This window comes from Nelusetta ayraudi, unplaced genomic scaffold, assembly GCF_046127955.1.
Source record: "Nelusetta ayraudi isolate G7.1 ecotype Tasmania unplaced genomic scaffold, CSIRO-AGI_Nayr_v1 ptg000017l, whole genome shotgun sequence".
In the NCBI taxonomy this organism is placed as follows: domain Eukaryota; kingdom Metazoa; phylum Chordata; class Actinopteri; order Tetraodontiformes; family Monacanthidae; genus Nelusetta; species Nelusetta ayraudi.
In genome coordinates this window covers 9,065,935-9,080,882 of record NW_027466067.1, presented here as the reverse complement: position 1 = coordinate 9,080,882, position 14,948 = coordinate 9,065,935, and the positions used below count along the sequence as shown (strand labels likewise).

General features: G+C 45.6%; 1 protein-coding gene and 1 long non-coding RNA gene across 2 annotated transcripts in view; one reads left to right on the top strand and one right to left on the bottom strand.

Moving 5' to 3' along the window:
• gli1 (GLI family zinc finger 1) overlaps positions 1-10,087 on the bottom strand; it is a 45,793-nt gene extending 35,706 nt beyond the window's left edge. Inside the window, exon 1 of the mRNA XM_076025268.1 lies at positions 9,715-10,087. The gene's annotated coding sequence lies outside the window, so the exon portion shown is untranslated. The remainder of the gene's footprint in view (positions 1-9,714) is intronic.
• Positions 10,088-12,445: 2,358 nt separating this feature from the next.
• On the top strand, positions 12,446-14,593 carry LOC142887066 (uncharacterized). Its single transcript, XR_012926497.1, has 3 exons — positions 12,446-13,028; positions 13,124-13,245; positions 14,435-14,593. It is a non-coding gene; the product is annotated as an uncharacterized LOC142887066 (long non-coding RNA).
• Positions 14,594-14,948: the final 355 nt, after the last annotated feature.

Sequence of the window (14,948 nt, the reverse complement as noted above, 5' to 3'; positions counted from 1 at the left end):
ATAATGACAAAATGAGCAGAGACTGAATTTATCGCTTTTTCCCCCATGACCTACATTTCAGCAAGTCTTCTGTTTTCCAGTCATTCTAAAAAGAATAAGGGCTGGTCAGAACCAAAAAAAAACCCCAAACAGACCTTCCTCCTGGTTGCCCTCAGTGCCCTCAGTGCCCGCACTCACACAGAACCCCTCCCCCGCCCCCGCCAGGGCATGTAGCCCACCCCTGCCGTCGCACCTGCGTCTGCCCAGTCACAACATGCAGGTGAGGAGTTTCTCCGGGTCTCCTGCAGCGGCAGCGACCCAGCCGCGAGTGTGAGTGTGTGTGTGGCCACAATAAGCGGATGCCCGATTCAGGGAGCAGCGACAAACTCCCCAAGATTTTTTTTTTTTTTATGCGAGAGCTCCCTGACTGCCAGCTGGGTCGCCACGTCTCCCAAACCAACCCACCCCACCCCCACCGCCACTCAATGTGCATCTCACTGCATATATAATTTTCTATATGAATTTTTCTTTCTTCTTATTTTAAACTCGGCCTCGCTCGCGAACACGGGAGGGTTTCAACCGCAGGCTGCAATCATGTGCGCCTCTGTTTCTTTCTTCTTCCTTTTCTTTTCTTTTTTTTTTTTTTACTAGCGCTCATTTATGCGAGCTATTGGCAACCAGGAAATGACGGCCTCTCCGCGTGTAATTAATAGGCACAATTATGTAATTGAGGAGAGGTCTGCAAGTCGCCCTCAAACGGGAACAGATGTCGCTGCCGCTGCCGCCGCCGCCTGAGATGCTCGGTTGTCTCAATCTCTTACAGTGGGGTCAGCGGCCGTAGCGAGGCACCCAGACCCTCTTTTCTTTCTCTTGTAAATAAAGATTTAATGGTTTACAAGCCTCCCAATAACCGTAATACCTTCAGAGCGAATTAGGCCACAGAGCAGCCAGACATGCCGGCTGGAAGGAGCCGGGGCTGAGCTGAGGAATACACCCACGTGCAACTGATCTCCTCATAACTTTTATGTTTCAACTTCAAGGCCAACATGTGCTTTGCTTTGCTTTTGTAAAAAAAAAAAAAAAAAAAGCAAAACAAAACAACAAAAAACACTATTTGATGATTAAGGCATTTTGAGCCCAAACAAAGTCAATCCGTTGATTCTTCTTCATACAGCAGCAACTTGCTTTTTTGTGTGTGTGCGTGTGTGTATAACTGAGGACATTATGGTGGTGAAGCCACCGACCAGGCAGCCTCGAAATGTGAAGTTTAGATTATGGCTCTCCGTTGAGTTGATTTACATGCCGCTGATCACCTCCTCCAGCTGTGCTCGCCGTCCGGAGACGGAGGAAACCACCCTGTTCACAAAAGCTTGGACGCTGGCTTTCCAGTTAATGCATTTCCAGAATGTAAAAAAAGAGCCAATTTCTCTTTGCATTAGCCAGCCTTAATCTGGGCTTCTAGAACACACGGAACTACGCTAGCCTGGACTACACCATTTTTTAGAAAGATTCCTGTCCATCTGAGCCCCGACTTGGCTTGGCGCTCTTGCGTTTCCCTCCGCGGCTCTTTGACGTGGCAGCCTGACAAGCGTGTTAGCGTAGCAGAAAAAAGAAGCTGGTAACAAAACACCTCGACATGCTTCCTGGTAGCTAAACTTGTTTGTCAATCATTGGGCTCGTGATGTAATCGGCGAAGCGTGTGAGGGGTTCCACCGAAGCTCCTGAACGCTGTGGATCCATGCGAGTGTGACCGTGCAGTAAAAGCTGAGGCGGAACTCCAACATGGTGCATATTGTTTGAAGCTTCTTTCTTCGCCACCAGCCTACAAAACAGAAACGCTTCCTGACAGCCTGTTGTTGAGTGAGCTCCTCTCCCTCATGCTGAACATCAGGAGATCTTTTGGAAAGGCTCGATATGGGCCCAGAGCTAAACAAACAGCCGGCGCTGGTATGAAATACAGAGGAGCCATAATGTGCCTTATCTGATCGAGGGCTGTCTCTGTCATTTCTCAAGTAAAAACTGCTCCTCCACCAAAATCGGCGCAAAATCAAAAACCTTATTTTGAGGGGGATGGAAGCGTTTGTCCCTTGTGAAAAAAAAACAAAACCAAAGCAGCAAACCAAAACACATTTTCTGTAGCCTCAAGCGGTCATTCGATCATCAAACCCAAGACAGAAAAAAGGATACAATAATATATATCGTTACATATATTATAGAGCCAGAATAGCCAAAAGCTCGGTTGATCCGAGTTAAGTCGGTGTAGTCGAGTAAGGCAGAGCGGGGCCAGTCAGGACGGTGGAGCTGAAAATGTGTTCCAGCAGGAAGAGCCAAGCTCCAGAGCAAGGCGAGCAGTCTGGAGTCTGCAACTTTCCCCTGCTACAGCTCCTCCCTGCAGCCCACCCAAGAAGCAGCCCATGGGCATAAATTTGAGAGGCTGACTCGCTGCGGATTTAAAACAATCTGCATGTCTCTCTCTCGCTCTCTCTCTCTCTCTCTCTCTCTCTCTCTCACTCCTCCGCACTCACTATGAAATGTTCCTCCCGCTCACCCAAACTCTTCCCCGGCCCTTCTTTCCTTTCCAACAAATTCCACTGTTAATGAAAATGGAAAGCTCTTTCTCAGCTCGTGCCAATAACATTATTTTTCTTGAGGCTTGATTCATTTTTCAAAAAAAAACAAAAAAAAAAACAGCAAATGCACAGGAACCGTGTTTTTCTGTGATCCTCATAAGGGGCTCTTTTTTCTTCTCCCCCTACTCTAAAAGGAGAAAAACTAGCAAAAACAAATCGAATTGCTTCTCACAGAAAGAAACGACCGTCGCAACAGTTTGTTGTTTCACAAGAGGAGCTACTTTCCCCCCCCCCACCAGAAAAAAGCTTCAGTTTCAAGTTGTTTAATGCAACAGAACAAGAAGGAGCTTATCTCTTGACAAACATTTGAGGCTGCAAAGGTTGAGCCACTGACTTCCACACAGGCCCCGCAAAACAAACACATTAATTTTTGCTAATCGCGCACTGGGGAGCTTCAAATTTTAAAATCGTCTCGATTTGCCTGCAAATGGAGCACGAGCAATGGAGATTTGCCCTACGAAAATGAAACTAGACTTTGTTATCTGCAACATTTGCCAAAGCCGCGCGGACGGGGACGGTGCCCTAGTGAACACGACGCTGGTTGATGGAGAGCGCCGTTACCTTTGACCCACAGCAGATCATGTCGGCGTATCGGTGACGGCTCGGACCCTCTATTTGGCCCTCGGCGGCAATAAGTCATGTGCGAGTGTCACCGTGCCGCGTCCGTGCACGCGGACCCACTTCCTGTTCTGGCATCTGATCTGGTTAGCATGGCAACTGTAGATTCTCACCGCTGTCACTTACTTACAGAGCAGGGCGAACAGGAATAGAAAGGAGACGCCAGTGGCTGAGCTGCAGAGGAACAACGGCAGCGTTGGAACGGGGACGGTGGCGGGATGAGGGGACGGTGGGGGGAGTCGAGGGAGTGGAGGCGGAGAGAGAGAGAGAGAGAGAGAGGCGGGTGGGAAGCAATAAAAGGAGAAGAGCACAAACGGGGAGAAAGAATCTCTTTTTTTGTGTGGTTTCTGAAAGATGACCACACCATTCCCGTTCTCATAAACATGCAATTTTGAGCAACAATGCCATTGTGGTTGAGTTAATCTATTGTTTAGCATTTAGCTTTGGTTGCTCTATAAACCTAGAACACATGGAGACAATCTCCATTTCCATGACAAATATACAGTATGAAAGTAGGCAAATGCAATTCACCGTGTTTACCCAATTGTCGAGATCTCCGCTTTAAACGCGGATTGATTTGGAGTGGAAAAAAAGGGCATAATATTTGTTCTCCTTTGATTTTTGCCTGGGAGATTTGGGGATTTCTCCATTCTTCCTGTCTGAGACCTTTACTGGGTACAGTGGGACTTTTCTACAACTGGAAACCAGTACCGAGGCCTTTATTGTCTGGCGTGTGTTCTCGTCGCCGGAATTTTAAAATGGTCTTCATAAACAAAAAATCTGGAGCTTAAATTGAATTCAGTCTCACAGGAAAGCACACAGTGCAAAGCAGTTTTTTTTTTCTTCTTATTCAAACCAACATCACAATACATCTTTAAAATGTGTAGAAGTAGAAGTTGCGGCATGTGCAGTCATAAATGCCAGCTCCGCTGTCGTAGATGGTTATCTATAGACTCGCTGTATACATTAAGTGGCGTGTGGAATGTAGAACCGCGGGTTGCAAGGGATCTTGGGATTTTATCTCATCTCAGATAAGAGTGTTGTTGTTCACTGGGCTCATCATGAGCACACGCGAAACACGGATCTGCGCCCTCTCCCAGCCAACCCCACCCCGCCGCCATCCCCAACTCTCTTTTGCTCCGTGGATGTCGGACATGATTATTACCAGCGGCAGAGTCGCAACAGGCTCACACATAAACTGGCACTCGGCTTTTTCTGCAGTTCCACACAAACATCTCCGGAGGAGTGGTCCGCCGAAATGAGAGATTGCAGAGGCTATGACGAGGCTTTTAATCTGGCAGCAGAGTTAACTTTGCGCTCCCTCAAATCGCTTTCAGCAAAACTCTCACAAGCTACCTGGCACCAAGACGGAAGGACGTCAGAGGGGGGGGAGGTGGTGCAGGAGGAAAAGCCAAGAGGGCCGCTGTCGTCCCACGCACTGCGAACGTCTTGCAATTGCACGAGAGATGGCAGCACCCGAACGCAGCGTGGCTATAGCAACCTTTGGAAATAACAAACACTGCATCCTCCTCCTCTTCCTCCTCCTGCTCTACCACCACCAACTCGCTTTCTTCCTGCCGCCGTGAGTCACCGGGTTCTGAGAAGTCAGAATGCACATGGCCCGAAGAAAGTTGAAAAATTGTGGTGGGAGAACCACACACAATGAACGTGGAGTCACACCTGGGAGCAAGAAACCAGTAGCGGGTCGTGTTACCATTTGTTTCCGACTCCCAAACGAACGAATGGCGTTAAAGTCTCGACTCTGTCATCCGTGGCCGACCAAGAGTACCAAAACACAGTGCCATTGTTGCAAACTGAGCCGGGTGGGAGTTGGGGGAGCGCCGGGAAAGGAGGACGCGTCGGGGTGGGTCCCTTTGTGCGTGTGCGAGCGATCCGCGGCTTCACCTGCATCCTATTAGCGTTAGTTTGATTTCTAATATCAACCACATGAGGCGGTTGGAGGGCCACGCTGCCCGGGCACACGTGTGCGCGCACGGTCGTATGGGAGAACCGCCGCCGCCGTCGTTCAAAGAAGGGGGCGGGACGAGAGGAGAGCGGAGGGGTCTTTTACTGTCGGCCACATGTTGAAAACTGTATCACACACTTCCAACAGTACAGTACAATAATCCCTCGGTCCCAGGACAGGAGCAGAAACACCAATTTTTTGTCCCAAAATATGAGACAAATGTGTTGCGAACATTGATATGTAGTAGTCTGGAATTAGACTGCTGAGCTGCTGGCTTAACCGGATGGGCGGGGGGGACTGGAGATCGGGACCACCCTAAAAGGCAGAGACGCTGATTGGTCGGGATATTCTTAAAGCTAAGCGAGGCCTTGTTGGTCTGGTGAATTCAACGCACACAATGCGAAACTTGATACGTCCTGCAACACCGATGGCTCTTTACACTGCAACTTAAAAAGGATGTTCAACAAGTTTACTTGCTTTTTCTTTGGAACAATCAGTAAAAAAATTTGCAGCAAATTGGCAGCAGCAGCCGAACTTTGTATCATTACAAATGCTGGATGTCTTTGTAACACAAGCGAGGCAGGACAGGATGGGCTGACTGATTTCAACTGCTAGACTTGAACAGATGCAAACCAAATGTGCAATCCGATCACTCAGCAACTCAACAAATACAACAACTTAAGTCCGGAGTGCATGGAAAGCTTCCTACTGAAACCCATCGATGCTCAACATCACGGAATGGGGAGAAAATTTCCTTTCACGGAAAACTGAACGACTAAAGGCCATTGTTAAATAAGGAGTGCCGCCGTTGAATCTTGCAGGATTTGCGAGAAATCCTGCTTGCAGTATCTGGTTGCCTTTGCCTTCAATGTGAAAAACTGCAACCTGAAAACATGGATCAGTGTTGATCTCCCTCTCTCTCTCTCTCTCTCTCTCTCTCTCTCTCTCTCTCTCTCTAGGGAAGAACACCAGGATTGCTGCTGGCAGTAATTAGCAGGTAACTTAAAGATGGACCACGAAGACAAAGTCCTGTGATTTTTAATGCTTCTTATTCTTATTACACTAATAACTATGGTGTAATAACAGTGTAATAACGCTATAACACTAAACTAATCCTCCTCTGATTGTAGAATTCTGTCTGGTGAAAAATAAAATCAAGCATCAATTAATTAGCACTGATTTGTTCAAGGATAAAGATGATGAAAGATTTGTAGACTCCTTGTGTAAAAATAACAGAAAAGGATTTACTTCATCTTAGACAGCAAAGGCCCAGGGTCACATTCAGGGAAAAGCACAGTTGCTCCACATTGTTAGACAAGCGCCGCCAGTTCCCACTGTTTGTGCCTTTGTGTACGTCTTATTAAATGTGCTTTTCTTTCGTCCACGAGCAATATGAGCCAGGTTGCTACTTAATTTTGATACCTAACAACCAGGTTGGTTTGAATGTAAGCTGACGGGGATTACGTCGCTATTTAAAGTATTTGCCGTTGCACATCCGAGCGCATGTGAGGTAATATTTGAGAGACGGGTTTGAGGTCAGAGCGGTGGATGATTACTGTTTGACATCCACATGGTAGAGTGAAGTTTGTGCTGACACAGGCTATTAGGTCTTTTTTTTTTTTCAAAACAAATTCCAGTCCTTAACCAAGTGTTTTGGTTGCCGAAGCCGATTACCATGCTGTAACCACAGTTTATTTGCTCTAACCACGATCTTGAGCGTGAATATTTTTTCCCTAAAGCTCTATTTTCAAAAGTTCTAATATAGTTTAAAGAAAAAAAATAAATCAACTCCGCCGCCTGAGACATCCATCCACTGACATAATTACACACACAATAAATGTCCCGCTAGGTAATTCCTTTTTATCGTCGCCGCTGCAATTTGTTTGACACGTTGCCTAATGGGTGGGAAGGTTCCAAGTGACCGTGAACAATGATTTTCCGAATATTTCCCATGACTGAAGCGTTACCCCCCCCCCATCTATTGTCCGTGCCCTTTGGTTAATGCAATTCAAGCTCCTTTAAAGGCTCTAATGCCTTTGCCCCCTGGTGTCATTCATTCACCTTTTCAGCATCATTTGATGTGTTCAATTATGAGCGAGGGCCGGTGGCGGCGGAGGGGAAGGGGACGATTACCCCGGAGGAAACTCGTGGAATCCGATACAATGCAAATATTTCGAATGTATACAGAACGGCGCTGTAGGCGACAATTGCAGGTCTGCTGCTGGCGACGTCGCGGCTCGGCGGAAAATGTAGCTTTTTACAACAGTTTGTAAACAACGGACGGGGGGAAAAAACCTCAAAGAGCGCGGCAGAGAAGTGAAGGAATTGGAGGGGGAAAAGAGGGGAGAGCGAGCAGGGGGGATTGAAGAGATAAAGGGGTGTTTGTGTGCGGCGATGTGTCCTCTGGAGCATCTCCGCGCCTGTCCGCTCTGTTTCTCCTCCGGCGCGGGCCCTCGGTCGGCTGATCGGTCCCGGCCAGAGAGCCGAGCCTTCCGCCTTGCCTTTGGCCCGGCGCAGACAGACAGCTGCTATTAAACCACGATTGTTTCAGGTTCACGGGGTGTGAAAGGGCCTGATTGAGGGGCTGTGATCCCAGTGAGGGTGGTCCTTCTCTCCCCTCCTCCCTCTCCCTCCCGCTGGAAGGTGGGAGGTGGTGGGTGGGGGGAGGGGGGGGGATTGGGAAAGGGAGAGGGGTGGGTAGGGGGGAGTTGGTTTGCAGGGGCGTCACGTGACGCATGTTTCTTGCTGAGCGGACCAAAATGGAATCCAGACAAAAACACACCACTTGTTGCTGCCTGCAGACTCTGGGTGGCAGCCGTTTCGGAGGTGATTGGGAGGGGGAGGCAAATTTACGTTTCGGCCCGCGTCACCGACGTGGCCGAGGGCTACAGGAAGGCCCGGCTGCACTTCTGATTTTGACTTTTTCAATAATTAAGTCCGGCGAGAGGACGGCTCGTGATTTCTGAGGGGGTGGAACATGAAGTGACCACGGATCAGGTATTTTGTGGCAACATGGAAGGGAACGGGTCCGTGTTTTTACAGCGAGTGCGTCCGGTTGATTTAAAGACTCAAAAACACATTGCATGGCGTATTGCCTGTGCTGTGTCCCGCTTTGCTTTTGTGAGTCGTATTACCAGTCGTATTCAGCCTGATAGAGGCTTATCAGCGCCCTGATATGGCGGTGAGTGCACCAATCAGCCTCTCCTGGGAGCGGGCAGCAGGACAGTCGCTTCCTGTCTGGTCTATTTGTTTAAGAGCATTCCCATTAATGAGCCTTTTGGCCCTAACACACTTGATAAAGACCGGGGAGGGCAAGGAAGCACCCCTGTAGAGCTTTTCACACGTGGCCAAAGGACAAGTGCACTTTCGAAACGTCCCCCCCCCCAGTTCATTACCCGTATGTATATCCAACCTCGAGAAGAGCGTTTCTCTGTGTGAGTTACGTTCAAAAATCAAAACCCCTTGGCGGCGGCCTTGAAATCGATGGTGCAAAAACAAACAAGCCTCGTTGATTTCCTTAGAAATCTGAAAACGAGGCACTTTAAGACCTCTCGTCAAGCATTATTGTGCCTGATTAAAAAAAAAAAAATGCTATTCCACTTTTAGAATCTAATACTTCGAAGAAATGACTTTCACTCCGATACGCTGCTCGCGTGTCTGTGCAAATACTTTCCCCGGAGGTTGCGGGTCTGTGTGCCGAGCACTTCCCACTGTCACTTTAGAATAAATAAGTGTTTGGCCATTCTATTGAGTCCACTGTTGACTTGACTCTTCAGTCCAGGGCCACTACATGAAGACCAGCAGCTAATCTTCCCACATTAACAGCTCCCGCCACCTCTTACAGGGGGTGGGGGGTGGATAATTAGATTAGAACAAATCTGTCGCAGATTAGGGCTGTCGTACAGCCGCGTCGCACCATCGTTTATACCCCCCCACCCCTATTGTGAAAAGTAAATCGATATCAAGCCACGCGTTGAGCTGGATTCCTCCTTTAAATGGGTTTGCAGCGACTTCCTCCAGCCTCACACGCTGCTGCTGCTGATGGTGTTGCTGCTGTTGTTGCTGCTGCTGCTGCGTGGGTGTCCTGACAGAAACTCAACATTTGGAAAAGAAATTGGCATCCCAACTATTCTAGGTTACAAGAAACAGCTGGTGTGTGTGTGTGTGTGTGTGTGTGTGTGTGTGTGTGTGTGTGTGTGTGTGTGTGTGTGTGTGGCTCCCCCAGCTTGGCACTTGGAGGAAGCCAAAGTTCAGAAGACTTGGATCCTGGCTGGGTGTCTCTCGCTCTTGTCCCCCATCTCAGCCACATTCTGTTGTAACTGTATTTTTTGGGGGGCGCCAGTTGAGAGAATCATCCCCCACTAGTAGCTGCTGGCTGGCTGGCTGACTGACTGGGGGCAACACAAGAAGCGAGGCGCGCTCAGCGATCAACAGGCTGCAAGACACCAACGTCCCGTCCCCACCTCGACACACGCGTGCCCGCCTCGTCGTAAGTTCGCGTGGATCATCGGCGCCACTCACCTCAGGTCAGCGCGGGAATAATCAGCATCAAAGTCTCGGCTTCGGTTCCCCAGAGTTCCCCCCCGAGAAAAAAGCTCCGGGTTTCCAGTCCGCACGCACGCACACAGGCAGGCAGACAGACAGACAGACAAAAAAAAAAAAAAAAAAAAAGCCCTTCTTCTTCCTCCTCTGTCCTCCTCCTCCTTCCGCGGATGGAGATGGAACAAACGCTTTATCCCGAACTAGTTTTTTCTGCCCCCCCTCGGGTCTCTCTCACTCGGCGGTGACGAGACTGAGCCCCATGTTCGGCTGTCGGGAGTCCCGCACGACGACGCTCCGGAGTTTGGCTGCTCGGCCAATGTGGGAATGCGCACCCCCTTCTTCTTTTTTCCCCCTCCTTCTTCTCCTCTCCCCCTCCCCCCTCTCTCCCTCCCTCCCTTTCTCCGCAGCCTGCAGACCACCCCGAAACAGGAAGTTCACTTTTTGTTTTTCTTAAAAAGAGAGAGGGAGAGAGAGCAGGGGCGGAGCTACGTGGTGGCCCGGGTTTGGCCGTGGCGGGGGGATCGTTTGACTAAACGTCTTACACTTCCATCTCCTCCATGTCTTTTTTTGCACATTTCTCTGACTTGATGACTGGTTAGGATTCTGCTCTTCTCAAAAGAAGAAGACATCTAATGTCACGCTAACCCTGACGCTAGGATAGGAGGAACAAGATGATGTAGGTTTACTATTGATATTCAGCAATGGTGAAAATTTGCTTCTAAGATATGTATACATATGTGTATATATATATATATATATATATATATATATATATATACATATATATATATACATACATATATATATATATATATATATATATATGTATATATATATACATATATATATATATATATATATATACATATGTATATATATATATAAATATATATACATATATATATATATATATATATATATATATATACATATGTATATATATATATATATATATATATATATATATATATATATATATATATATACATATGTATATATATATACACACACACACACACACACACATATGTGTATATATACACACACACATATATATGTATATGAATGGTAACGGGTCGACAGCTATAAGGCCACATCAAAAACATTTAGTAAATACAAACAACAACAGTAACAATTAAAATAATAATAATAAAAAAAACAGTCATGGAGACGCTTCAGGTATCTATTTATTACCACCTTTCTGTGAGTCATAATCTCACCCTGTGGCCGCCTCAAGGAAAAATTTCTGGCTCCACCACTGAGAGAGAGGGAGAGGAGCACGCCACACAATACTGTGTGTGAACAGTCAGCATGCTATCCTTTCCATAAATTGCACATATGTATATATGTATATTCCTTAGCCAGTCTGCCGTGTGCATGAACTTGGTAACACTCGTGTGTCTGTGTCTGTGTGTGTGTGTGTGTGTGTGGTTAAAAGGTCTAAAGAAATAACAAAACAACACATCACAGCATCCGGTTTTGACAACTGCGCACACTTTGATCAGCCCGTATCAAGAGCGATCAGATGTGTTAATTGAAGCTAGACAGTCTGTACTTGTTTGGTGTTTACGTCTCGCTGCAGCCTCTAGGACAGCGTGTGTGGCTGCTGGCTCACTGACTACGTGTGGGGATGCTGGCTGCTGAAGATTGCAGAGCACGGCCGCTCAAATCCACCACAAAACCTGGACTGGAGTTCAGTTGGTGCAGCCCAAAGCCTAGAAGTATTTTATTCAGAACTTTCTTACGCTGTGTGTCTCACTTGAAAGGCATCTGTTGGCATGAAGTGGATTTAAAATATAGCTGAACTCAGTTTTCACTTCATCTAATACTGGTAATACAGGTAGTAATGAAGACAGGGGTGGCAGAGCAAGAATGTTTTCCTCGGGGTGGCCTCAGGGTGAGATCATGACTCACATAGAGGTGGCAATAAGTACATTTCGGAAATGTCTAGACAACTGTTTTTACTTTTCTAATTGTCATTGTAGTTGTTTGTCAGTATTAAATGTTTTCACTGTGACCTTATAACAGTGGGATCTTCACCAATGTTGATATTACGAATGAACCAATAACAGCTTGTTCCTACTGTCCTCGGGTCAGGGTTGGGGTTACACTAAATTTCTTCTGTCTTGTTACCGCTAAGAATAAAATCCAAGCCAATCATCTAGTCACAAATACGTGCAGATGCTGTTGTGTGGAAGAGTAAGGCCTTTTGACAAATAACTTATTTGCACCTGGATTTTTTTTTTTAATTCCAAATTCAGGATGTCTTGTCTTCAAACTTTTTTTCTCCTGTTTGTTTGAGGTAAAGACCATTTTAATTTTTTGATTGCTTTTCATTTTAATTTATTTTCCAAGGAAATGGCAATGACGAGCGCTTGCACCGAATGTCCTTTTTTTCCTTTGTATAGTTTATAACTTCAACTGTGTTGTCAGTTTTCTTTTTTTTTTAATTAAAGTTAGTATTTTCTTGATTTTATTGTACATCACATTCACACACACAATTCAAATAAATGTTGATTGATTAGTTAAACTGAATAACAATACTGTGTTTTCTTTTGCTTATACTAAGTATTTGTCTTTACATAAAGGCTGGACCCGCTTATCAGGTAGTGGGCCACCATGTGTCAGCTGTAGACCAGAACTTTTTATACCCTGACATCATATGCGTGATGTGTGGCGTCACAGCTGGTAAACCAGAGCTCGCAAATCATAACGCCAAAACATCTGGCTCTCCCTCTAGTGGTGGACTGTAGTACTGGTATCTTCACCTTCACGCTATCGTTGATAGGATCATAAACAAACTACGAAAAACACTGAACAGGCACACTCATTATAATTAGCAAATGTACTCAAGTGTTCAAGGAGGCCGCAGGTCAAGAATGAGAACTGAATTTCTTTTCTAAAATTTATGTTACTGTTGGATTAAAAATGTGTGGTTAAGTGACTTCGAACATCTCAAGGTAAGAAGGCCACCTAAGATTTCGTTTGTATGCACTGTCTGCTTTGTAGTAGATCCTACTTTATATATATCTTCAAGTAGTTGATGTATATGTTGTAGCCCCATAATCGCTTTGTGACATATATAATAGTATTAACAAACATCAACAAACTAAGAGCAGTAACCACAAAGGTCAGTGTTTGCCCAGCGATGCTTCTGTTTTTGATGGTTTTAGCATTCATCAATACATTTTAAATGTAAAATAAAATAAAACAAATCTCTCCATAGAGCAGATCAGTTGAAAGTAACAGCGAAAGGTGAGCGGAGTCCTGGACAGTTGGTGACCTGGACTAAGGTGAGAGTCCATTGAGAACATACGGGCCAACGGTTAAATCTGATTTTGTCAATGAAAGTCACAGGCTTTAGTCTTTATTTGGCCTCCGACTGCAGAGCCAAGCAGGGAAACCTTGGATATAAATGAACTCCCAGATGCCCAAGCCATATGCTACACCTGACTGCGCCGACAAGCCGCACATGCTTCACGTGAGATTATCAATGGAGAGGGATTAAAGGTAAGGCAGCAAATCCCGTGAGCCTGGTTCCCATTGGATTGTCTGTGCAAAGGCATTCACCTCTGTTTATTTCCTTAGGTATTCCTATGAATGATTGTTTTGAAACTAATTACATGCAATCCACTCAATGCACGATTATTAAACTGCAGAACAGGTAGTAGTAAACTCTACTACTACCAGACAATACCCACCTTGGTTTTGACTGGTTAACAAAACCAAGCTGCAAAAAAAAGTTTTATTTGCAAATGGTTACTTTTGCACGTCTTGCAAAGTATTCTTTACCTTTTCTTCTGGATGTGCAAAATGCATGCAACTGCTGAGGTGTGGGGAGAAAGCAACGGAGGAGCACTGAATATCATTCATGATAACATTTATTTGAATGTTGGCACTCACAGTGGAAATGCATTTTAAATTCCCAGTCAGGTTACAGGATGGCGTGACTTGCAGTGTGATTCCAAAAGACAAAGACATGATCAAACATGAAATGTGACATTTATCTGCTTTTGATTAAATCTCAGAATCTTGAGAGCTGCGGTCTGAACACTCTGGCAGGGTTAACTATTGCTGACTATGAGAACAAGTTGAACTGACTGTAATAAGTAGTGAATGTACCCAACAAAAGTGTACGCTAAATATGCAGCTGCAGAGGAAACGAGCACAGCATCGTCTCTTTGCTCCCAATCAATCACAATGTTGTTGGTTTTTTTTTTTTTTGCTTTGCCTGTCATGTAAATAGATGCTCTCTGAATCACAACCTGTAAAGTATGCTAATAAAAGTTGCAGATGCCTCAGTCGAAAGCCCGTGGAGGGCTTACTGGACGAGACAGATTAGAGTCAGGCCAGTAAAGGTGCAAGAAGCCAGAGCTAAAGCTTGACCATGACACTGAGATCACACCACGTCATCATTAGGAATGCAATGCAGTAATTGTTTTGTTTTTTTTTATACTTGCAAAAAAAAAAAAAAAAACAAAGTTAACAAATGCTGTACTTTCCCGGTTTGTATAATCACGGGCCACTGGTGGACTCAGATGAATGTGCAGGATTGCCAAGTAAGCAGGAGAGAAAGCTTCTGTCACTAAGACGCAGGACAGCTGGACACCATTACCCCATTCAGCAAAATCTTTTTTTACAGGATTTGTTTTTCCGTTGCAGATGGTCCTTTGCACATGTTTTCCTCCCATTGGTCCAGGGTCAAAGGCTGATTGGGCTGCAGGTACTACATAAGGCACGCGCTCTGCCTGCACCGAGTTTCACCTCAGACTTTGCACGCTGAAGAAAAGGAGAGTCTGTTTCGGAGAGAGTGTCTGACAAACCACGCCGGAGAAGTCTGCCAGCTTGTGACGCTGCAGTCAGTGCACCCAGGAAGGTAGGAGTGAGTCAAGATGCATTCATCAGTTTTGTGTTCAAATATGTTTGACGTTTACTCACAATGCCTCCACATGTCCTTTATCGTGTCTTAGATAATCATAATAGAATACAAGCCCCCCTCCCCACCACCCCGGCACATTTTTACAGCATATTTATGACATTATTTTATTTTAATCATTATTTTTTTTGGATTTAGGATTTGCAACAGGGTGGCACGGGGTATGTGGACATATACTGTATTTAAGTAATAAAATGGATAAAAGTTTATTTATAAAAGTATTCTAAGTATTAGAAAGAAAGTTTATAAATGTGTTTTTTGATATTTTACCACTACA